Consider the following 25,839-nt stretch of genomic DNA (forward strand, 5'->3'; position numbering starts at 1 on the left):
TGTTTTTAATATGTGCCTCATAATAGGTCAAATTATCCTCTGAGATCCAAGCTAGATCTCCCAAGTATAGACTATGTTATAGATCTAGGGGTAAACAGTGGTTTCCGTGTCAAACTTTTGATCCATCATTATTCTGTGATCCTCCAGGAAGGAGGGCTCAGATGCAAATGACCAAAAGTGGGCACAGTTTGCAAGGAGGCATTAGTATTTCACTTTGCAAAACATGTTAGTCCTGCAGCAAGGTCTGGAGATGCAGATGGGTAGGCTGAGAGAGCAGGAGACGCAGATGCTGGAGCCCTCACCTTGGGATTTACCAAGGCATGTGGCTCCAACTGGGTATTGGTTTTCCCTGGAGCAGGGCATGACCTTTTAACCAGTCTTCCCTTTTTCATGCTCCCTTAAACCAGTCCAGCATCTCTCTATGGGCCTGAACCACAGAGATGCCTTTCTCCCTGACTCCTCAGCCTTCTGAAAGTTTTTCCACATTTTTTCTCCTTCCAAGAAAGCAATGGTTCTCCATCTCAGAGGTTCTGATTTCAGGAAGCATCCGTGGAGTGTAGTTCTGAGAAGAAAGCACCCAAAGTGATGAAGAGTAGTGTGTGCATACACCTAAGGCCCACACCCTTCTAGGGTGGGAGGGAAGCCATAGCTCCAGGTGCCTATAAAATCCAGAACTCACAAGGGTTCCTACCTCTTTACCTCATTTTAGGTCTCAATAGCTATCTGTTTAGCAGCTAAGTTGTTGGTTTCCAGCATGCTACAAATCAAATTAGTGACATCAGACAACACATGTGTCCCCAAGAGACCTGGCCCATGAAGTAAGGCTGGAAGTCCCCAGTGGATGGGGCCTGGGCACTGTGCAGGGCTAGACTGTCAGGGATGCAACCTAGATCCCTGCAAAACTCCCCATGGAGCGGCCTCAGAGGACAAGACCCTCAGTCTATCCATCAATGTCCTCCTTGCCTTTGGCCTCTCTCCACTGGAGATGTGAACAAAGAGAGAACAAGAGAGATTAATTTATTTTTAATCCTTCCTTTCTAGCAAGGGCTTGACCTCGGGCTTTGGCCTGTTTCAGCTTCTCCCCAGGCAAGACCATATTTCATGCTGAATCATCAGTTTCTGGGGAAACAGAGCGCCACCCCACAGCGTACGGATGGCCATGCTATCTTGAAGGAGCCCACAGGGGCTGCTCAGACATTATCTCATCCATCCCTACCCTTGGAGCAAGGTGGGAGCAAGGAGCCGTTATCTTGGATGTGCTGCTGAAGGAACTTTAGCCCAGAGACAAGGTGCTTCTCTGGAGTAGTGCAGTACCAGGCCCTTCTTAGCTCCAGGCAAACCTTCAGCAGCCCCTTGCTTCTTGGGCCAGAGGAAAGCATGGCGGTGAAGAACCCTGCAGACCTTGACTACTCAGCTCTACCACTATATCTCAAGAGCAGCCATAGGTCAGTGAACAGGTGTGGCTGTGTTCCAATACAACTTTACTTAAAAAAACAGGCAGTGGGCTGACATTGGCTCACAGGTCACATTTTGCTGACCTCTGCCCTTAGTATAAGGCTATTTCTTGCTCAAGAAATGATCTTAGAATGTCAGGTTGGAGCAAGGTTTCTCAACTGCAGTGCTATTGACATTTCAAGCCTGAGAATTGTTATAGGGGTCTGTCCTGTGCACCTTGGTCTCCGGGAGTCCTAAGCTGCCATGTAAGAAACTGTACCACCCAGAGAGAAACCCCAGGAGAGGCTTTGAGAGTACATGGAGAAGAGAGGCCCAGCAGTGCCCAGCCTGCAGCTGACCCCACCAAGGCCCTTGGCATGTGACTACAGCCATCTTGGATGCTCCAGCCGAGGACAGCCACCAGCTGAGTATCGCTGAGGGACCACACTCCATGTCCACATGGAGACAAACTTCCCAGCTTAGTGCCAATGGAATTCCTGACCCACAGAATTCTGATATGTAAGAAAATGGTTGTTTAAGCCACAAAGTTTTGGGGGCATTTGTTATACAACAAGAGGTAACTGGATACATATCAGTGAAGAATGAAAAAAATCTATCATTTAACCAAATATCTTACCAACCTAGGTTAGAAATCTGATCAAAGGGCAATGAAATGATCAGAAACCCATTGTGGTAGCAGAGTATTTAGGTCACTCTCTTGGCAGATTGTTGGCCCAGTAAGCCCCTAATATTCCTTTAGTGAGTACACGGAACCTCTTCTCCCAACAAGACTCGGGGCTTGTCAGGGAGGGCCCGCCACACCTCCTCTTCATGGCTTGGGAAACCTGAAAGGCTGGCTCATCAATATATCGATAGCCAAAGGCAAACATGGCTTTACCAGTTCAGGCAGAAGCTTTAGATGATGTCAGCATAGTCACAGTAGAAAGATCACCAAACTACTGCTGCTTTTCTTAAAAAAAAAAAAAAAAAAAAAAAAATTAAGAGCAAGAAGAAAAACTTTGGGCTAGAAATCAGATATCTTGGAATTTCTATCACCGTGGAAGATGACAAACTATATGACCTTAGACAAATTTCTTTACTTCCCTGGTTTTTCATTTTTTCCATGTGTCCATTATGGCTTTGGACAAGCTCAGAGGTTTTCATATCTACTTTTTGAAAGCCCACAGAAGCCCCCTAAAGGCTGTGAGTGCATTTCTGTGGGTCAGAGGGTGGTTAAGAGGGCTTGGCAAACTGGGATCCAAGTCCTCTAGCTTCATTTCACTCAAAGGCATTCACGGGCATTCGTCAGAACTTAATTTGAAACTGAAAGCTAGAACATGCTTGCACATCACCGGTCTTCACAATTTGTAAGGTCCTTCTAGAATCCTCATCCCTAAATTCTCTGCCCCTAATTTTGATGGGGAATGAATGTGGCATTTTGTGTATCTATTTTCCCCACTGCCCCGTTCAGAAGGGTTGGCATGGTGGGCTACTTGCCTTTTTTCTTGCACTGTATCCATCCTCCCTTCTTCTAATAATAGCACTCCCAATTTCCTCTGGGAAACTATCCGAGGTCTACTCTCAGTCCATGACCCATCTGAGTGGGAGCATGTGAGCAGGCCTGGTCAATGAAAATGCAGCATCCCCTTGGCCATGCCGTATTGTTAGGTCATGAATGGGCACAGAACCTAAGCCAGCCCAATGAGAGTCTGTGCTGAATTTTCACTGGAACCACCAGAAAAGTGGCCATCTCTTTCTGGAATTGTAGAATGCTAGCCTGGAGTTGACAGAAGCCATCCTGCCACCTCAGTGTGAAAGCCAGTTTAAGAATGAATCTCACCTAAAGGAGTGGAAAGCCAAGTGATGAAGAAAAAACAGCATCTGGATAGCATCACCTGGGCTGCTGGATTGAGCTATACCTCAAGGCAACAGGCCCTTGGATTTTCTAGTTCTTTAAGCTGAAAAATTCTCCTGCTGCCTTCTTTTTCCTTTTTGAGATGGAGTTTCACTCTTGTTTCCCAGGCTGGAGTGCAATGGTGTGATCCCTGCTCACTGCAACCTCCACTTCCCTGGGTTCAAGCGATTCTCCTGCCTCAGCCTCCCGAGTAGCTGGGATTACAGGTGCCCGCCACCACGCCTGACTAATTTCTCCAGAAACGTGGGGTTTCTCCACGTTGGCCAGGCTGGTCTTGAACTCCTGACCTCAGGTGATCCACCTGCCTAGGCCTCCGAAAGTGCTAGGATTACAGGCATGAGCCACTGTGCCTGGCCCACTGCCTTCTTTTTTAATTAAGCTAATTTGAGTTGAGTGTTTGTCACTTGAAACTGAGTATCTCAGCTAATAGAAGAAGTAAGTACAGCTTGATTGAGTCTGGGATGCCATATAAGAAAAGTCCAAGTGTTTTGCATACTCTGCTTGCAAAGAAAACAGCCTCCCAGGTTGGTGGCCTGAGAGTTTGTGCAACACCAAAGAACACCAAGCTCAGCCAGCCCAATTGTGCTCCCATCCTCCCTCCTTTTTTTTCATTTCTTTCCAGCTGCACTGTCCTTTATGGAGCTCATCTTTCTCCAGCTAAGACATCCAGAATGAGATGCTATTGGAAGACATTTCTGTCCATGCTAATACCTGTGTTTAAATTTTTTTGTTGTTGTTTTAAAAAAATGATCATGATATGATAGCAAATGAATGTTGGCAAATTGCCAACTGACAGGCGTAAAATTTTATGAACATGCACATTCCAAAGGAATGTGGAAATAAGCCATCCACTGTAGTCCAGTTTGGCAGAAATATTACAAAAATATAAGCTTGGCATATATTGTAATTCATTTAAAGATGCTTAAAAACCCATCCATCAACCTTGCACAGAAGGTCAAAGAAACGCATGAATCCCAAATAAACAGTAACTGATGTACAAGGAAAAGGCCTGAATATCAACTCCAGATACCAGAGAGACTGTACACATATGAAGAGGATGAAGGTGCTGTTTGTTTGGAAGGCTGAGCTTCTAAAACCTTCATTAGTGTTTAAAAAGAAATAATAATCATTTCTTAGCAGTGAGGTGGACTGTTTCCCTCTGCGTGGCCATAAGAATTCTGCTCCTCTGGGAGAATTTTGCTGAAGAATTGGTGAGAATGCATCCTGAGTGTCTTCCCCCCCCCCCTTTTTTTTTTTTAACTTCAAGGACTATATCTGCAATAATCAATTGCTCTTGTATATCTGGTACCTGGACCCTCTTCACTTTGTCACGAGCATGGAGGAGCTAACTTACTTCTTCCCAGCCCCAGGATGGGCTACTGACTGGGACTTAGCCAATCTGATTACTCAACCCCTGGTCACAGTGATGGGTTCAAGGTTGGGTAAGTGCTCCATCTGAGTCTTCCATGAGATCTGATAAGAGAACACTGAGGGAGACAGACAGAGACAGTGACAGAGGATCCCTTCAGAATCCTAAGCAGAAAGGGTCATGGAATGTGGAGAAATTTCTACCTTTCCCCCAGCCATACAAAGGGAGCTTCCTGTAGAAGAAGGGAATGAGTACAACATGCAGAGAGAAGCAGAGAAGAGAGATGAACGCAATAACGGTGGGAGAGATGGAGAGACAGAGAGATAGACAGAGACAGAGACAGAGGCAGAGAGATCTGAGAACCAACTGTGCCTGCCAACAGAGCCACTCCTGCCTGGGCTCCTCAGTAACATTAGCCAATAAATATTCTTTTCAGCTTTGTTCAGTTTTGAGCTGGGCTTCTGCCACTTGGAACTGAACTAATTTTCACTGATACAGTTACCCACAATATTTGCAGCGTGATCAAGACCATAAGAGAAGTTGGATAAAGGAGGAGGATGACACGGTTCTTACTTCAAAGGAATTCGCAATCTAATTTGTGTTCAGTTCGGTAATGGTTTGCTAAGCATCTATTCTGTTCTAAGGCACAGTGTCTGGTGACTCCAAGATCAGGATGATACAGATCTCATCCTATAGGATCTCCCTGCTGAGCAATGGGGTGGATGTCTGCCTGATGTTTTGAAGATGGAGAGATCTGTTGTTATTTGGAACCAGGAAGACACCATTCTGCTAGAGAGGAAGGTAAACAAAGTCTAGGGGAAATGAAAAAGCTTGGGGGATATAAACTTGGAAGTCTAGTTAGAGTATTTCATACCATGGAAAATTATTAAAAGGAGATTGCAAAATATTCATGCTTCCCTGATGCCCTCTAGTCCCCGAATTCTAAGCGGCCTTTTTCCACCCATATGTTAACCAGTTGTGAAACTGAGGTGTGGTTTATCATAAGTTGTTTAAATGCTTGAGATTGAGCTTCCCTGACTGTAATATGGGAATAATACTCACGTTGCAGTATTATTGTGACAGAGCCACTGCCAGCTGTCCACTCCACTTACGGTACACTGTTCTTCTTTGTTATAGAGTTTGTTACTTTCAGATGGACACACAGCTATTAGAATAATGACTACATTTCCCAGGCTCCGTCACAGCTCTGTAGAGCCATTTGTCTAAATTCTGACTGATGAAATATAAGCAGAGGGACTGCAAATAGTTTCTAAGAAGTGTCCATAGAAAGACCCTCCTTCTTTGACCCATCCCCATTCCTGTGGCCAAAATACAGCCACTAAGGCTGGAGCTTGTGAGCAACCATTTTGATTTAGAAGGCAGAATCCATGTCCTAGGACAGGGATCAGCAAATGTTTTCCATAAAGGGTCAGACAGTAAGGATTTCTGGCTTTGCTGGCCATATGTTCTCCATGGCAGTACTCAACTCTGCTGCTGGAATACGAAAGCAACCATGCATACTATGTAAACGAACGAGTGTGGCTGTGTTCCAATAACACTTCACTTATAAACTCAGGCGGTGGGCTGCAGGCCATAGTTTGCTGACCCCTTTCTCTAGGATGGAAGAGCAGCAGGTTAAAGGTACCTGGGACCCTGATGACATCGTGACACCCATGACCCAGACATGGACTGCCTCCCACCAGATTTATATCATATAAGAAAAAAAGAAGTTTCACAATTATTTTAGAATTTCTGTCATGCGAAGCCAAACCTAATTCTAACTAAAATAGTTGTTTAAGGAATGAATAAGTGATGTATATGAAATATCCAACATAAATATTAGAAACAAATGGATATTGAATGAAATAGGTATTTCATAATAATAACCAGATAGCTGTATTCAAAAAAGCTTTAACCCACCTCTGAGTTAAGAACACAGTGGCCAACAGGTACTGGAAGCCTGTTGGGAAGAGAGGAGAGAGGCCCAGGCCACAGGCAGACTGTGCCCTTTCTGCCCTTTGCCGTGCACTGGTCTAGAGGGGTCAGTGAATCCACGTTCCACCTCTGCATTTCCCTCTAATATATCAGCATGGTATTCCTTCCCAGCCTGCTGAGATGCTGCCATCAGGACTATCATAAACCACTCAGAAAAAAAAAATTGCTAAACTTTATTAAACATCATAAAAACGATGTGACTGCCTAGACCCATGTAGACTCACTTGGGTTGGAGTGCCCAGGCTTGGCCGTAAGTCACTCTTTGGCAACCAAAACCACATGAAACATCGTGTTGAAAACTTGCTAAATCATTTGTCACTCAAAGGCTTTTAAAATAAAATACTTTCAGAAATAATCATTTGATTTCAGACTCTGAACTGCAGGCTGCACTGAGATGGATGTAAATACTCTGTCTGCACAGGCACATTCAATAGCCACTGAAATCAGGGCGAGTCAAAAGTCTTTTGCTGCTAAGTTTCAAATCCAAAACTATACTTCTCTCAAATTCCAAATTTCTTCTTCCTTATATCTCAAATGAAATTGTTGCATCCAGCAAGGAGGCAGAGTGATCTCTCAGCTTGGGGGAGAAGTCCTGGCCACTGAGTGCTCTGGCTCTGGATGGAGTAGCTTGACTTTCACTCTATGATGTCCACTCATTGAACTTCCTGTGGTGTATCAAGAGCATCTGCTCAGTCCTGACAGCATGGATTCAAATCCTGATTTTACCACTTACTTTGACTTTGAGCAAACCCATAATGTCCTATCTGCGATTGCATAGGTACATGAAGAATTAAATCTGTTCATTCATTCACCATGAAAAATGTTTTTACACACGTACTATGTGCCAGGTACTGTTTGATGTGCAAGGAACAAAGTAGGCAAATAGCCTGCATGTATCAGGCCTGGTGCAAAGTAATTATTCAACGAATGCTTGCTGTTACTATTCTGGTAATTCTATTTATTTATTTATTTATTTATTTATTTATTTATTTATGATGTAGTCTCGCTCTGTTGCCCAGGGTGGACAGGTTGGAGTACAATGGTGCAATCTCCACTCACTGCAACCTCCGCCTCCTGGTTTTAAGGGATTCTCCTACCTCAGCCTCCCGAGTAGCTGAGATTACAGGTCTGTGCCACCACCCCTGTTTAAGTTTTGTTTTTTGTAGAAACAAGGTTTCATCATGTTGGCCAGGTTAAACTCCTGACCTTGACCTCGAGTGATCCATTCGCCTCAGTCTCCCAAAGTGCTGGGATTACAGGCGTGAGCCACCGTGCGACAGAGCGTTGCTCTGTTACTCAGGCTGGAGTACAATGGTGCAATCTTGATTCACTGCAACCTCTGCCTCCTGGGTTCAAGCAATCCTCTCACCTTAGCCTCCCGAGCAGCTAGGATTACAGGTGTATGTTACCATGCCCGGCTAATTGTTTTGTATTTTTAGTAGAGATAAGGTTTCACCATGCTGGCCAGGCTAGTTTCGAACTCCTGACATCAAGTGATCTGCCTGCCTCAGCCTCCCAAAGTGTTGAGATTACAGGCGTAAGCCACTGTGCCTGGCCAATAATTCATTTTTAAAATGTGTGTGTGTATATATATATATATATATGACCATATTCCAAGTGCTAGAAATCCAGAGGGAAATAAGAGAAGAGCATATTCTCATAGCACTTGCATATGGAGGGGAGGGCAGGCAATATACAAATATGTAAACAAGATCCTTCCCTATGGTTTATTGCCATGAAAGCAACTAGCCAGGTTTATATGATGGCAAACAATCAATGATGGAGTGGTGAGAAGAGTTGTGAGTTGCAGAAACTGCTTGAACCATCATTGCCAATCTGGAGGTGAGCACTCCAGGCAGAGCAATAGGCCTGTGTAAAGGCCCTGAGGCCAGCATGTTGGGGAACAGACAGGAGGCCAGTTAAGCAAAGGGAAAGTGAAATAAGGCAAGGTTAGAAAGGTGAATAGGTACCTTATGGGACTTGGAAGTCCTCATAAGTCATTTGGATTGCATCCAAATAAAACAAGATTCCACTGGAGGGTTTTAAGGGAGAGCTTGATTTGATTTTCATTTCAAAAACTGGTCCTTCTGAGTGTATAGAGACTAGGGTGGAAGCAGGACTCAGCTGGGAGGTGATGGTGGCCTGGAGTGGGTGGTGAATGGTGAGATGGTAAGAAACGGACAGTGGTGAGGCTGACAGGAGGTGAGAGAGGAGGGAGAGTTGTGGATGATGCCAAGGTTTTTCAGGAGGAGGACCGCATCTGGAGTGAGGGTGAGAAGGCACTGAGAAGGAGATTTCCCAGTGGCCGATGGAAGCAGGATCTGGGGCCCTGATCAGGGCTTTAGAGTCATCACCCATGAAGCCAGGGGGAGGGATGAGGTCACCACAGTGATTAGTGAAGCAACAGACAGCAGCCTGGAAAATTTCCTTCCGGCCTTTTCCCTCATAACTGTTTTATCACTATCTGGTGAGTTTCACTCCTGGTGATGGCTTCCCTCTTTGGGCCCTTCTAATCTGTTTCCTTTTAGAAGGTGGCTGTTTTCAGTGGTTTTTCATGTCTTTCTCTGGACTAATTTTATTGCTCATAGCCTTCTCTTCAGCTGCCTTGGCAGGGAGATGCTGTATATTAAAATAGTTATTATTTTATTTTATAGCTCAGTTGAATCTATATTCAGCTCATTACAAGTATATAGGCCTCACTAGCCAAGTACATTTCATAATGGTGAACTCTTACTGAGAAAGAAATCTCATGTTCTCTCAGTGTCTCCCAGGAGGTTGCCCTCTGAATTGTGATGAGTGGCATGTGGGCATGAGATGCCCACAGGTTGGATCAGTGCTAGTTAAATCATTGCCCTGGTTCAACTTGGCCGGGGACCCGTGTGGTCTAAGCTCAGAGTGATGAGGAGGTAGAGGAGGAGTCATCCAGCAAGCAATAGTTAGCAGGCGTCTCAAAATTAATATGTCCAAACCTGAGCTCCGGAACATCATCATTTGGCTCTTCCTGTAATCTTCCCCACTCTGGATGGCGGCAGCCTCCAGACTGCTCAGCCCAAAACTCTGCAGCCATCTTTGGCTCCTCTTTCCCTCACGTTCCACATCCAATATTTCAGCAAATACTATTACCTCTCACTTGAAAACCCATCCAAAATCCAACTGCTTCCCTCCATCTCCACCGCCATCACTTTGGTCCAAACCATCAAACGTCTACGTTCTGTATTACTTCAACAGCTTTCCTACCTTTGCCCCCATCCTGTTTATTCTCACAGAGAGAAATAGCCAGAGAAATCCCACTCAAATGAAGTCAGCTCGTGACCAACATCTGCCAATATCTTCTGGTGACTTCCTTCCTCACTCAACAGCAAAAGCCAAAGCCTTCACTGTGACCCATGAGACCCTACACGGCCTGACCTGCTCCCCCTCTGACGCATCCCTGACTGCTTGCTCCACTCATGTCATGTGTCATGAACACGGGCTAGGCACAGTCTCACCTCAGGGGCTTTGCATGTGCTGTTCCCACCGCCAGGAAAACCTCGACCCTAGATATCACCAAAACTCCCTCCCTCACCTCCTTCAGGCCTTCCCTCAAATATGACATTCTCCTGGAAGCATTCCCTTGGGACGATTCCAGGAACTTCCAGGTAATGTGATTGAGCGGGAGGGGCTACACATTACCCTTGAACCCACTTCAAGGAAACACCACCAAAACTCTAGAATTCGTCACCCTCAGGGAGCAAGAATGCTTATCAGAAGCCTAGCACGCAACAGCTTCCCAACCTATCTGATTAAACAAATACACATGAAGACCACATTTGGTAGCAAGAAAGCATTAAAAAAACTCCTCCAAGATTATCTTGGGTCAAATCTGAAGAAGGAATCTGTACTGTTCCATTCCAATGGCATGTTTAAGTTCAGTGGCTGAAAAATCTGCAGAACCAGTTGGGTCCCTATGCGGAAGGGGCAGGGAAGAGGCATGCACTGCTCTGCCAATGGGGAGGAAAAAAATTTAATGAGGGCAAGATAAGAGCCAGACGTGTGGAAATATTTCTCTTTGAGGATATTCTTTGTACCAATTACTCTTCAACGATATCATGTTAGCATTTTTGGCACGACTTGACAATTAAATTAGACGAATGGTTTTCAATGTTTTTGCATTTGATGTGCCTGAAACTCCTCTTAAGCTAAAATGTTCAGCCCATCACACACATTTTTTTAAACTTTGGCAAGTCATATCAACACTGATTTCAATTAAGTCAAGAATTTAAAAACATTTCACTACTCATCTTTTTGAAAAATGACATGACATATAATTAATTGGGCTTGATGATCATTTTGTGGTGTCCAAAGTTTGGGGATAGAAAGAAACACAGTCAATAAATTTCTACTTCTAAGATGACTTCATTTCTATTTTTTTTTTTTTTTTTGAGATGGAGTTTATTACCCAGGCTGGAGTGCAGTGGCGTGATCTCAGTTCACTGCAACCTCCGCCTCCCGGGTTCAGGCGATTTCTCCTGCCTCAGCCTCCCAAGTAACTGAGATTACAGGTGTGCCCCACCATGCCTGGCTAATTTTTTGTATTTTCAAGTAGAGACGGGATTTCACCATGTTGGCCAGGCTAGTCTTGAACTTTTGACCTCAAGTGATCTGCCTGCCTTGGCCTCCCAAAGTGCTGGGATTACAGGTGTGAGTCCCTATGCCCGACCCCCCATTTCTTATATTCATTGAGTCTCTCCTTTTCTCCCAGGAGCTAATGGGGCTTTAAATCTCCCACCCGTCTCAATTTCATGCTCCAAAATTGGTTCTTGTCCTGGTACTTCTGGTCCCAGCTCAGTCACAGGCAGGGTGGGGCAGCAGGAGAGGCTGTGCTGAACGCTGGAAAGGTGCCCAATCACAGCATGGTCATGGTAGGAAGTTTGACCAGAAGAGAGGCGAAGTCCACATCTTATCTCTATGGTTGGAGTTTTCCGCTTGCTGATGTGACAAAGTAACCTGACAGGAGAATGATTTCCAGGTTGGTTCCAAATGGTCTGGGATGAGGTGAGTGCAGAGGGAGGGCCAGGAGGAGCTGCAGCCGGATGATGCATGGGGCTGTTCTGCAGGACATCTCTCCCAGGAGTTCAAAGAGTTCTGACGATATTCTCTAACTCACCACTGGCATGCCCGGGAAAGAACAGATGGTCTGTGGTCAGATAAGCCACCTAGAGTGGGATGTGATTAGGGTGGTCAAGGAAAATTACAAAACCTTGGAGCTTCCCTTTCCTTCCCCGACTTCTGGCCTCTGCCCTTACACAAGTCTTGTTTTGTTTTGCTTTGTTTTCCTTGCTTTTAACAGGCTCCAATTTTTCATTTTAGTTTAGTCCACTTTGACCAGCATTAATAATGAGAAGTGGGCTGGGCGCAGTGGCTCATGCCTGTAATCCCAGCACTTTGGGAAGCTAAGGCAGGAGGATCACAAGGTCAAGAGATTGAGACCATCCTGGCCAACATGAGGAAACTCTGTCTCTACTAAAAATACAAAAATTAGCTGGGTGTGGGGGCGCATGCCTGTAATCCCAGTTACGTAGGAGGCTGAGGCAGGAGAATTGCTTGAACCCAGGAGTTAGAGGTTGCAGAGAGCCAAGATTGCATTGCGCCATTGCACTCCAACCTGGCAACAGAGCGAGACTCTGTCAAAACAAACAAAAAACAAAAACAAAAACAAAACAAAACAAAAAACCAAAAAAACCCCAGTAATTCAATGTCTTCTTCCTTGCTAGACAGAAAACTCTATGAGGACACGAATCGGGTCTGTTTTATGGACAACTGTGCTCCTGACAGCCTAGCCGTAGCAAGTGTGGCTTTTTATTCTGATGCTGTGACATTTGGGGCCTTAGGGACCTGGAGGACACTGCCTTTCCCAGGGCTAGCTAATTCCTAGAGATAGTAAACAACTTGACTTGGAGCTCACCTTTTATATGCAAACCAATCAATCCAAAGCCCCAACCCCAACCACCTCCTCCCTTCTGGGGCTCCTCTAGGGCCCTCACACTCCAGACCATTATTCCCTGCCCTAATTACCCTGGGGCCAAGCACCAGACAGTGAGGAAAACAGCTACACCCCAGAGTGCGCTGAAATGATTCAAGCTAGTCAGTTCTGAACCTGCTCACCCTGCCTTGCTTGCCTTTCCTACAAAAGCCACAATAAAGGCTCTTGCCCACATTTTCCCCGGGCTCCCTCTGCTTTCGGACCAAACAGAATAGTCGAATTCTGTGGAGTGTTCAGAAGTGCTTCCTGAGTGGCCCTGCGTGATGTGGTGTGCCTTCCCCTCTCGGAATTGTGAGTAACAAACCATCTTTTCAATGGCCTCACCAGACTGATTAAGAATAAAACCTACATTCTAAAACACTAGCACAGGGCCTAGCACACAGTAAGTGCTCAATGAATACCTGCAGGGAGGACTCAATGAGCCTTTCCTTAAATGTAAGAGTCCACAAAAACTTCCTGGATACTGTTCCTTCTCGCTTCAGCCTTGTCCTTCCTTACAAGAAAATGTCAACACCAGGCCACCTACCTGGGCCGAAATTCAGGTGTTCCCTCCAGACCCAGGGAGTGCAGTTCTTCCTGCCACCCGCAGGGTCTGTGCAGCCCAGGAAGGCAAGACTGACGGGGTTCCTGAGGGAGGTGGCATTGGGACAGTAAAGGGCATTTCCTGGCTGCCTGTCATCATGAGGCATTCCAGCTAGCGAGGAAAACAAAGACTGCGGCCAGGGAGCGTCGCCTTTTATGGTTCCATCCTGGCTGCACTTCAGGAGCAGCCCAGAAAGTGGCCTGGGGGCCAGGCAGGCTTTGTCACCCACTTATGTTCACCTCGGTCCCTGGGCCAGCGGCTGGAGAAATGCTTGTGGCCCAGCCAGCAAGAGGCACAGGAACCTGAGGGTGAGAATTTGATGGTAGAGGGAACACCATTCCTGGCGGTGTGCTTTCCTCAATCCTCAATATCATCTCCCACGAGCACCCATGTAGGCAACAGAAAGGAGTTGAAGCAATTCTATGCTTAAATAACACCAGGGGCCATGTTTTGGACCCTCGGGGGATATTTGGAATCTTCTAGAAAATAACTAATATTTATTGAGCAGTTCTTTTACATGGAGCACTTTGTAATCTTGACAGCCAAGTCTCACAGTAATCTTGCCAAGCCGTGTCAGCAACCCCATTTTCAGATGGGAACACAGATTCTGACTGGGGCTGGGGGACCTGCCTAAGACCACATAGTGAAGGGTGGGGCCAGGTGTAAACCCCTGCTATCTAGCTTTCCCTTACCCTGGAGGGCCTCCCTCCAATAGTCAAATTCTGTTAAGCGTTTAAAAGCCGTAGCTGGTGACCTCTAGGGTTCTCAGCCGCCCTTTCTTTACAGTGAGGCAGTTGCCCCAGATGATCCCACTAAGGGGCTTTTTCTACTCTATAACTTTAATTCAGCAAGCAACACTTGTAACAACACCTCTAAGTACTGCAGGTCTTCCTCCAGGAACTCAGAAACCCCAGGGCCTCTGATACCCCTTTTATATGGAGGCTGTGTGACCTTGAACAAGTTACTTAACTTCTCTGGGTCTCAGAAAAGAGAACAAAATAGTCCCCAACCAGGTTTGACCACAAAACACCAGGCACCTTCCAAGTGTTCTCCACTTATACCACCTCCTTCTCCATCAACAGTCTTGTCTCAAAGTAAATATTTCTGGTATGTTATGGAATGACAGGACATAACACAGAAAGATGTCCGTAAGGAATGGGCTTTGGTATGGAACAGACCAAATCTTACCTCCAATGCTTATGAGCAAAATATTTAGTTTTCTCTGTGCCTCAGTTCCCTCATCCATAAAATGGGCACAGATAATAGCAATTGTTTTACGGGGTTATTTGAGAATTGCCTGAGATGATGCATTAAGCATGAAGCCAGGCAACAGCAAGTACTCAATAAATGTTAGCCAGCCATTTGATTGTTGAACTTTAAGATTCACTTTTCTCTTTTTGCATGCCTCTCCATCTGGAGTGATGATACTGAAGAGTAACAGATGCGAGGGGGCCAGGATAGTGGGGTCTGCGGCAGCAGCACCAAGAGGCAATGTCACAGCTAATTGGAGGCAGGCCCTGAACAAGGAAAGGCTAGGGTAGGTAGGTGACACACTGGGCTACTCCTCATGTGGTTCGTCACAATTTTTATGACTTTCTTCTCCATTCGCACAGCCAAGGAGTCTTCCTCCTTCGTCCTCTGCTTGCCAGAGTCAGCTGCCCGGACCTTCCTCAGCCCACATGTCCCTGCCTCATCATTAATGTGAGTGCACACAGTTCATGCAGCAATGAAGCCTGCCACGTGCCTTCAGCCTAAGTATGGATTCTGTCAACACACTTTTTTTGGAGTGATGAAGAGCCGTGAATTTCCTTAGTCCTAGATTGCAAGATTTCCCTACTTTTAAGTTTTTCTGAATTGAGAACATGGTTTTTATTTGATGAGGACACTTGTTGTAGTGCTTCTCCTCATCACCAAACAGCTGCTAATAAATGCAAGGGGCATTTAAGAATTGAGGGAACACACTCATTTATCCTTGTATTTGTACAGGGATTAAATGCTGTCCTGTCAGGGTCAGTGGCAGTAATCATAGTAGTCATTGCTATTATTAGTAGCTACTTTGTGTCAAGTTTTTTCAAAGGCCCAGGGCTTTGCATGTGCTATTTTTATCCTGGACTAGGTCTGGTTATTCTCATCTGACCAGTGATGAAACTGTGGTCCGTACAGGTGAAGTGACTTATCCAGGGCTTCATAGCTTCATAGCCTGGGATTTAAACCCAGGCCTGCCTGGCTTCCAGATTCCTCCTGTTTCATCCATACCATTCGGTGGTTGCTGTTTTCTCTGTCAATTCCCTAATGAAATCTTGGGCAGGACTCTCCTTTGCCAAAGCCCTTGAAGAAACTTTGCAATAAAACAAACTTTTATCTCCCAAGTTATCAGGCCGATGCATAAGGGGATGTACAGAACAGACCTTCCCCGGAGGAATGAGCTCTCTCACACTAGATATATCCAAGAGGAAGGATGTGCCCTATGAAAGGGGTGCCAAGGAAGATTCCTGTGGCCGTGGGAAGAGCTGGGGTGGGGGTGGGGCCTAGATAAAATCTCAGGTCTGTTACCTACTAGTTGAGTGACCTTGGGTGAGGCACTGTGCCTCTCTAAGGCTCTGTTGGCTCAGTATTCTGCATGTGTGCAATGAGGACAAGAGTCTCGTAGAGCCACCTGAGGATTTAAGAAGTTTGCAGGGTGATGCTCCTAAGAGGGCTCAAGCGATGGTGGCGTTGCTACCATGACTGACAAGGTTCTAGCTGATCACTGAGGCTGTCTCTGCAAGCTCCAAAGTCCTATAAGTTCTCTTCAGTGAGTCAGAGTCTAGACTAGCTATCACAAGTGCCCTCCAGACACAGGCCATAATGGGTCCTCTGTTTCCCTAGGGCCAGTTCTAAACCCCTAGCTGACCCCACTGCCATGTAAGTGCCCATTCATCCATGGTGGAGAAACCACACACTAGAGGAGTGGAGACTTCTGGGTCCCCTGGCTGAACTACTGGCTCACAGAAGGTGCACTTTCTTTCTTTCTCTTTTCTGAGACAGAATGTTGCCCTGTTGCCCAGGCTGGAGTGCAGTGGCACGATCTGGGCTCACTGCAACCTCCGCCCTCCCAGGTTCAAGCGATTCTTGTGCCTCAGCCTCCCGAGTAGCTCGGATTACAGGCATGCGCCACTAAGCCCAGCTAATATTTTGGTATTTTTTAGCAGAGACAGGGTTTCACTATGTTGGGCAGGCTGGTCTCGAACTCCTGACCTCAGGTGATCTTCCCGCCTTGGACTCCCAAAGTGCTGGGATTACAGGTGTGAGCCACCGCACTCAGCCAGAAGGCCAGAGGTATACTTTCCCACCCTCTTCCTGGTCTGACCACCCCAGGGTTCTTCTGACCAACAGAATACAGTGGATGAACTGGGGTCCGGTTACCAGACTGCCTTGGTTCAAATCTCGGCTGCCTTACTCTGACTAGCCCATGTGATCTCTTGAAAATCGTGTAACTTCTTGATTGCATCATCTGCGAGATGGGGATGATGGAAACACACCCAGCAGGGCTCTTGTAAGAATTCTTTGGAGTGGATGTACAAAAAGTAAGTAGGACACAGAAGTCCATCATTTTTCTGATGCTCATGGACTAGGGTACCAGGCCCAGTTCCTGGCCCCAGAGGGCTCCCCACCAGCCACCATGATCCCTGTAGGTTGCCCTGGCTCCAGTCCTTCTCCAGCTCCACTGGTGGCTCAGCTGAGGGGAAGGGAAGGACCAAGGGCACCAAATTTACCCCTGGCTGAAACAGTCTAGCTTTAGGGAAAAACCAGGGTAGCAAGAGCAGCCAAACCCTGGCTGGAACTTTGTGTCAAGCCCTGGGCTGTGCATTAGACACATCTGATTGCTTGAATCCTCACCTTTATAAACAAGCACGTAAGTACTTTTCCTATCCCCACTTACAAAGGAGTAAACTGAAACTCAGAGAGGCTGCTCAGCGATTTGCTTAAATGTCACACAGTTAGCTTATAACTAAGCTATTTACTTCTACAAAATTCTCCAAAATAGGTCAGGCGTGGTGGCTCACGCCTGTAATCCCAGCACTTTCAGAGGCCGAGGCAGGTGGATCACCTGAGGTCGAGAGTTCGAGACCAGCCTGGCCAAATGGTGAAACCCTATCTCCACTAAAAATAAAAATAATTAGCCAGGCATGGCAGCACACCTCGAGTCCCAGCTACTCAGGAGGCTGAGGCAGGAGAATCACTTGAACCCGCGAGGTGGAGACTGCAGTGAGCTGAGATTGTGTCATTGCACTCCAGCCTGGGTGACAAGAGCAAGACTCCATCTAAAAAAAAAAAAAAAATCTCCAAAATAAAAACATAAAAACATTAATGGAGGCCCTACCACACACCAGGAATTACTGGCAGTTTATACAGATTAGCATGCTTAATGCCCAAAATAACTCTTCAGGGGAGGTGTTGTGATGTTATTTTACAGATGAGGAAATTGATGCTTAAGGAGGTAAAGGGGCCTGCCCCAGAGCAGTGATGCAGCAGGGCTCGAACCCAGGTCTGCCAGGCTCCAAGCACGTGCCCTTAGCATCTGTGTGCTGCCGCCCAAGGGCTTTTCGTCCCAATTTCCAGAGCAAAAGTAGGAACACAGCTTTTCCTCTGAACCCTGAGCCAAGTCAAGAGGTAGAGAAGCAGCTGCGGAGGAAACCCCCACCTTGCATCCTGCCCGTTAGCTCACAGCCGTCCCCTGTCTCTTTATGGCCTGGGCTGACGGCCCTGTCCTCATTCCTAGCCCCTCAGCTTCCTGCCTGACCCCACCATGTCGGAAAACTGCAGCTCCGAAGTGGCGACAAGAGTCAGTCACACCGCATCATGCGAGGGAGGCTTGGGGGAGGATCTTCTGAGGCTGAGCTCAAGCTCTCAGGGCCCTGCGGCCTTTCCTGAGCCCTATTCAGAGCCCTGGCCTCTCTGTCCAGAGGAGAGTCTTGCCGCGCTCTTAGACAAGTCAAGGTGATTAAAGATCAAAAGACAAGCTAAGACGTCCGGCTTGCCAACAGGCTATTGTCTGCCCTGTCCTCAGCGCCAACTTCCAGGCCCCAGAGGCCTGCCATCAGCCCCTCACCACCCGACCACCTTTTCTTTCACAACTGATTTTAAAAAAAATCCCCTCCTGCTCTTAATTGCATGCTGTGTGTTCAGATTTCCTGCAGTTCATGAACTGCTGTGAAATTTAAGACAGGTCTGCATTCCCACTGCATTGCTACTTTTTAATTCTAAATTCCACCCACCTTCCCTAGGAAAAAAAAGAAAAAAAAAAATCCAAGCTGAGTCAAAGAAAATGTATGCCAGTTGAAAGGAGAAGGCCAGCCTTGAATAATTCTACTAATAAAAGGGCAGTGAGAGACGGGGTAAAAATAATAAGGTTATATCCTCATAAAGTTCCCTTTATTTGTGATTCCCGAGGCACTTGGGGATCATTAGCTCATCAGGGAAGGGTCCCAAATGTAGCATCTGCTCCCCAGCGGCTGCCTCCATTGCTCCGGGTGCTCCATAAACACTGGATCACAGTAATCACAGGCCTGCAAGGTGGGCTGGTGGGAAGCGCAAACCAGAGGAATTTTATAGCAGGAGGAAGAGGAGCCAAGAAGCCTAAAGACATCCCCATGGTCACCAGATGAGTCAGGCTGAACCCCAAACAGAGTCCAGGCATGCACCATACTCTACACCTTGGAGAGGAACCCGCTAGGTGGTGGCCACAGGCCATTCATTAAGAGATGCTCCCTAATAACAGAGACTAGGTCCTAGAGGACTTCATGCGACCTCCATGGTCCTGTGAAAGAGGAAGAGCGCCTCTCCCGATCCACTGGAGTGAAAGGAAACGGAAGAAGTTGTCTAGGCTGTCACAGCATGAGTTGGGGTGGAAAATTCAGAGAAGGGCTCTACTGAGGCAAGTATTTACTAAGGCCCTACTCTGTGCTGGGCACTGGAGCAGCAGAGATAAAGGGGATGTACCCCCCACTGCAGGGAGTTTGGCAGTACATGGGGAGCCTCACTGGGTAAACAGCAGGCTCTAAACAAGGCAAGATATGGTGAATTCTGTAGCAAGCAGAGAGGGGCCTTCCCACTTAGGGCCATCCTCATCTGAGTTCTCAGCATCTCTCATCTGACTTCTGCAGTGGTCTACTCACTGGGTCTTCTGAATTTACTCATGCTGCCTCGCGGCAGCCTAGAATATTAAAAATGCAACGCCACCCTATTGTACAGAGTTGTCAATGGCTTCTCCCAGCACTCGTACCAAAATACAAACACCCTACAGGGCTCCATGGGGTCTGGTCCCTGCCACTCTCCCAGACCTCTTCTCCTACCAGTCCCTAAACCCCACCTCGGGGCCTTCCACACACTTCACTGTGCTCCAGGAAAGCTCTTGCCTTGGCTCTTACCACAGTCTGCACCTCCTATCATTGAAGTATTCACTCATCTGTCTCCTCAGAAAGGCCTTTACTTAGCATTTTATCTAAAGTAACCTGGCCAAGTGACCCTGTTTTATTTCCTGCAAGGCAGTTGTCTTTATTTGAACTTCTCTCCTTACAAAAAAATACAGGGAAACAAATACTGTCTACTTACACATTGCAGGTCTCCCTGTATTAGTTAGCTATTGCTGTGTAACAAATCACCCCAAAACTTAGTGGCTTAAAATAGCAACTATTTATTATTGCTCATGAGTCCACAGGTCAGCTGGGTGATGTGTCTGGTCTTGGCTGGGCTCACCCATGTTTCTCTACAAGTGGAATAGGTGGCTGTGCTGATCTTGGCAGGGCTCTTTCACACATTTGGGACTTGGCTGGCTGTGACTTGGCCTAGGGTGGTTTTGCCTGGGATAACTGGGCTCTCCTGCACATGGCCTGTCATTGACCAGCAGACTAGCTTAGGCTTGTTTTCACATGGCTAGGCGGAGTTCTGAGAGAGGGGTGGGGGTGGGGAGGGGGAGAGAGACAGAGAGAGAGCTTGAGCTCTGGAGGCTTATACTGGGAACTGGCATACTGTCATTTCTACTACATTCTGTTGGCCAAAGAAAGTCTTAAAACCAGTCTAAATTCAAGCAGAGGGAAAAGAGAGCTATATAGCTATTCCCATTTCTTTTTTTTTTTTTTTTTTTTTTTGAGACGGAGTCTCGCTCTGTCACCCAGGCTGGAGTGCCTGGTCGGATGCAGTGGTCGGATCTCAGCTCACTGCAAGCTCTGCCTCCCGGGTTCACACCATTCTCCTGCCTCAGCCTCCCGAGTAGCTGGGACTACACCTCGCCCAGCTAGTTTTTTGTATTTTTTTTTAGTAGAGACGGGGTTTCAGCGTGTTATCCAGGATAGTCTCGATCTCCTGACTCGTGATCTGCCCGTCTCGGCCTCCCAAAGTGCTGGGATTACAGGCTTGAGCTACCGCGCCCGGTCTATCCCCATTTCTTTATGGGAACAGCTATAAAATAAAATTGCAAAGGGCATGCATACAGGAATCCTGAAAATTGGGGACATTTTTGCAATCAACCTACCACATTCTTCTACAATGTAAATTCTACAAGAGGATGGACCTCAATGAGCACTTGCCATGCATCATACACATTTTAACCATCTTTATATAGTATACATAATTCACAATCTACATTTGGTATGTTTTTCAATTTGAAAAAAAATGGCATGAACCCCTTAATAACACTGGATTCAGAGACAAGGTTGTATTCTGGGTTAGACAAGTTACAACAGGCATCTGCTGTATGGAGTTGTTCTATGCTGGGAGACATATTTGCCCCACGGGATATCAAAATCCACGTAATAACAGGTCATGTTATAATGAGGTTTTGCTGCACATGCTTGCTCTCAATTTAGACAGCAGGCCCTGCCAGGTCTTCCTCCAGCTGCTGGCTTCAGACCTCTCTTTCCAGAAGGATAAGAACTACCTGTCAAAATGCAAAGCTCTAACAATGAAATATACAGCGCATGCTGTGGGAAAGCCCTCGGTTTACTTCCACAGGCTGCAGCTGGTGTGCACGGCTGAAATGATTCATTCTTCCACCCAGCAAAACAAGTCCGTTTACAGGGTCTCCTAAACAGAACACATCCTCAACCTTTCACATGCTGCGCGCTCGGCTCATGATTTAGCCTCCTCAGCATTGAAAAGCCACAGGCTCAGTGCTGGAAAAGAATGCTCCTTCCTGCATTGCTCTCTGCTCCAAGGCAATATACTGTTACATTTCTAGGAAATCAGAATGTCTTTTAAATCCTGCTTCAAGTATCTACACATTCCATGCTAAGCTGCAATGCTTAATTTAATATCTCTACGGCAGTGGTGAGGGTTTCAAATACAGTCCACAGCCTCAGGGACATAGGAAGAGAATTCAAAAGGTGATATAATAGTTTGGGATGATTGTATTTAGGTTGGTGCAAAAGTAACTGCGGTTTTTGCCATTAAAAGTAATGGTAGTTTTGCACCAACCTAATATATTTGAGAAGTGGCAAAAACGCTAACGTAGGTTTTGCCACCATTGCCCAAACTGAATGTAAATACCACTTGACAGCAATAGGAAGCACATTTGTTTTTTGTTTTGGTTTTTGTCTTGGGGAAGCTTGAATCCTACTGAGTTCCATTTGGGGAGGGGGTAGTGCTGCTAGAGGCAAAAGAATAAAGGCTATCACTTTGCAAAAATCTTGAGGGCAAGAAACCTATTTCAGCCACAAAAGTACAAATGACTTTTCAATGTCAGGAAACTCTGGAAGAAAAGGCAGAGGATGGGACCAAGAGAGGCCAAATTCATTTCCTTTGGAAATCACTGCCTGGATCAGGGGTCCTCAGGTTGTTACCAACTCCCACAAGAGCCTTGAAATCATTTCTCCAAATCACAGGTGCTAATTGCTTTCATAAGGGTGCTGGCTAGAGCAGAATCCAAGGGCTTGGTAAGTGTGATATTCTCATTTCTCTGGGCTTGTGTGATGCTTGAGTTTGGAAGGTAAGTGTCTGGATTGACTACATATATACATACGGTCCTAGAGATGCTTATCTTTTTCAAACTCATCTGGGAACATTGTTGGTTTGTTAATTCATTAAATACATATCAAATATGACTCATGTGTGCCAATAACTGTTCTGGGCACAGAGAACAAAATATGCTTGCCTGCATGGGGTTCTAAACAAAATTGATATTGAAATACATAGTATTCTAGATGATGATAAAGTTATAAACAAACCAGGGAAAGGGATGGGGGCTGTTTTTAAGTAGGGTGGTTAGATGAGGTCTCATTGAGCAGGTGATATTTGAACAAAGGCTTGAATGAGGTGAGGGCGTGAGCCAAGTAGAGGGAAGAGAAATCCAGGCAGCAAGAAAAGCCAGTGCAGAGGCCTGGAGGCAGGAGATGCCTGGCCTGTTTCAGGAGCCTAAATGTGTTCCTCTAACTAGGAGGCAGTGCTGGGTGATTCTTACTGGTTTGGTTGGCCCTTGAAGGAGTCAGTTTTAGGATGAGTATCTCAGAGGGGAAACAAAGGTACTATGGTACTATCAATCTTTCCCTTTTCAAATGCTTAAGTCCTACGTCTTCCATTACCACTTCATTTAAAGAGGAAAGTAAGAGGGAAAGAAAACCATGTGTCTGAAAATACCCATGCAATAATACCATTTAGTCTGGCCCATGGGGAAAAGGGTGAGATGTCTGGGAGTCATCCCTCAAGGGGAGTTTATAGACTGTGTAGCTTCTTTAAGAGTATGGTACGGTAATTACACTGATGGCTGATTAACTCCGGGAAGTCACCCAGAGGTGAGGTCTTTAGATGTGTAGGGAGAAGTCTGCATGCACAGGTAAGAGTGGCAGGGTTTATGCAGAGGGAATTCACCATTTGTGGCCAGCGCTATTTCCAGGTGGAAATGGTGCCCCACTGGTGAAAGGGAAATAAGCCAAAGTTTCCAACCAGTGGTCCTTAAACCTCCATTTCACGGACAAACTTCAAGAGGTGCCTGTGAACCTCCTGAAATGATATGCAATGTTTCAAATGTGCCACGTGCTTTTGCTTGGGAAAAGGGTCCCGAGCTTCTCAGAAATTTCCATGACCTCTTCCAAAATGAAGAACCATTGACTTCACATGGAGCAACCTCTGTTCTCACTTCTATTCCAGGATGGGTGGGTCAGCAGATGACCCTGGGGAGAGCTCTGCCATCAGGGAGAACATAACCAGCTCACAACACATGAGTCTTCATCTAGAGTCATGAGGCCAATCATTGTAATCAGTACCCAAGAGCTTTGAAATATACATGCATGCTGTCCCCTCCCCACATTCCAACTGGCCTGGGCTTTATTCAGTCCTGCAGTTATACACAGGCTCTTATCAACTTCCTGGCTTCTGTACATGCTGTTCCCTGTCTGGAACACTTTTCACTTTTCCCATAGCTAACTCTCACACATTGCTCAGGTCTCAGCTAAAGCAACATCTCCAGTAGGAAGCAGTTCCTCGTGGCTAGACTAGGTCATGGGCCTCAGTAACATCCTGCATGTACTCTATCATACCCCATCAGAGTTTATTGTGAGCTCTGGTTTCACAGAGGCCTTCTCTGCTAGAATGTAACCTCTGTGAGGGCCTCTCTCCCTTGACACAGAGCCCTGCTCCAAGTAGGTACCCAATCCAGTAGGTATTTATAGTTGAATAGACGGATGGATGCACTAATCAGTTACTCCTCTCAGAGTGGCAAGTTCTGGACACCAATCTGCTCTCCTCCCCAAATAGTGTCAAGTGTCTATGAAGTGGTCTACCACACTCTGCAACTGCTTGTTCTCATGAGTAGTTATATCCAGAAGTTGGCTATCAATATTTTCAAGTGGAATCTTCTTTTTTAAATGAATGATCTATCTCAATGGCTGAATTTTGCACAGCTAATTGATTCTTATTTCGAATTAGTTTGTAAGCAAGCTCAGACTACTGACTGCCTTTGTATCATATCAGTCTTCACAACTTCATACTGTTTTTATTCTGCAGGGCTCTGACCAGAGCCCTCCCTTGCCTGAAGGAGTAAACTCTGTCTTTGAAAGGATTCTTAAAACAGACAAGATCACATAAGAAGTAGCCTGAGTTCAAATCCTGACATTATTACAAATAGCTGAGAAGTCTTGGTAGGTCATCTAGCATTTATGAGCCTCAGTTTCTCAGCACATGATCAACTCAACGTACTGCATGGTGGTGAAGAATACGGGGCTTTGGAGGGGAAGCCCTGAGTCTGAATGATGACACAATTCTTGCCAGATAAGTGATTTTATGCAGGTTACTTAACCTTTGTTAGTCTCAGTTTTCTCATCTGACAAAGTGGGACTAATAAAGGTTTGTTGCAAAAATATTGGCTGCTTAGTACAGAAACTAAACATAGTAAGTACTAATTAGTTAATGTACTCATGCCATTAGTGTATCATCCTTACAGGGGTAACACCAATTGTTATGCTCTGTGGACCAGCTAAGCCAAAGAGAGAGGACTTGGATCATTTACTCAGAGCTACCCAGACTCTTCAGGGTCAAAGCAAAATGTCACATTCTTACCCACCAAAAGATGGTCTTTGGGTTCTGTGCATTAGTGAATATCAATCTAAAGAAATCACAATGTAAAGTCAGGCATCTGTTAGCTACTGGCTTGTTTCCTGCCTGTCTGCCTGCCTGCCTGTCTTCCTTCCTTTTTTCCTCCCTTCCCTTCCCCTTCCCCTTCCTTCCTTCTTTCCTTCCTTCCTTCCTTCCTCCCTCCCTTCCTCCTTCCATCCTTCCCTCCTCTCTCCCTCCTTCCTTCTCCCCTCCCCTCATCCCTCCCTCCTTCCCTTCCTCCTTCCCCTCCCTCTCTCTCTCCCTTCTTCCTTCCTTCCTTTCTTCCCTCCTCCCTCCCTCCTTCCCCTCCCCTCATCCGTCCCTCCCTCCCTCCTTCCCCTCCCTTTCTCCCTCCCTCCCTCCCTTTTTCCTTCCTTCCCTCCTCCCTCCCTCTTTCTTCTCTCCTCCCCTCCCTCCCTCCTTCCCTCCCTCCCTTCTTCCCCTCCTTCCCTCCCTCCCTTCTTCCCCTCCCTCTCTCCCTCCCTTCTTCCTTCCTTTCTTCCCTCCTCCCTCCCTCCTTCCTTCTCCCCTCCCCTCCCCTCATCCCTCCCTCCCTCCCTCCCTCCCTCCCATCTTTCCTTCCTTCCTTCCTTCCTTCCTTCCTTCCTTCCTTCCTTCCTTCCTTCCTTCCTTCCCTCCCTCCCTCCCTCCTTCCCTCCCTCCCTCCCTCCCTCCTAGAAAGGCAAGGATGCACTGGACGGTATCAGCTTCCCTATTAATTTACTAAGTACAATTCTATGCTAGCAACTATGGTTAGTGCCAGGCTGGTATCAGACAACATGGGCTTGTGGAAGCTGGGGGATCTGCTCAGCATAGGTGATGGAACCAACCACGTCTGTGATGGGAAAATCCCTCTTCCCAAGTATCCGAGAGCTCACTGAGTTGCTTTTCCCATTGCAGGCTTCAAAGGGCAGCAGAGGGTTTAGAAAGAACCTTTGCCAGCAAGTCCAACCACG

The 25,839-nt window shown here is 46.4% G+C and overlaps 1 protein-coding gene across 17 annotated transcripts in view; it reads right to left on the bottom strand.

Annotated features, from left to right (window-relative positions):
• The window catches only part of ERC2 (ELKS/RAB6-interacting/CAST family member 2), a 974,891-nt gene that overhangs the window by 53,234 nt on the left and 895,818 nt on the right, over window positions 1-25,839 (bottom strand). The window lies entirely within an intron of this gene.

Source organism: Macaca fascicularis, chromosome 2, assembly GCF_037993035.2.
Source record: "Macaca fascicularis isolate 582-1 chromosome 2, T2T-MFA8v1.1".
NCBI classification, from domain to species: Eukaryota; Metazoa; Chordata; class Mammalia; order Primates; family Cercopithecidae; genus Macaca; species Macaca fascicularis.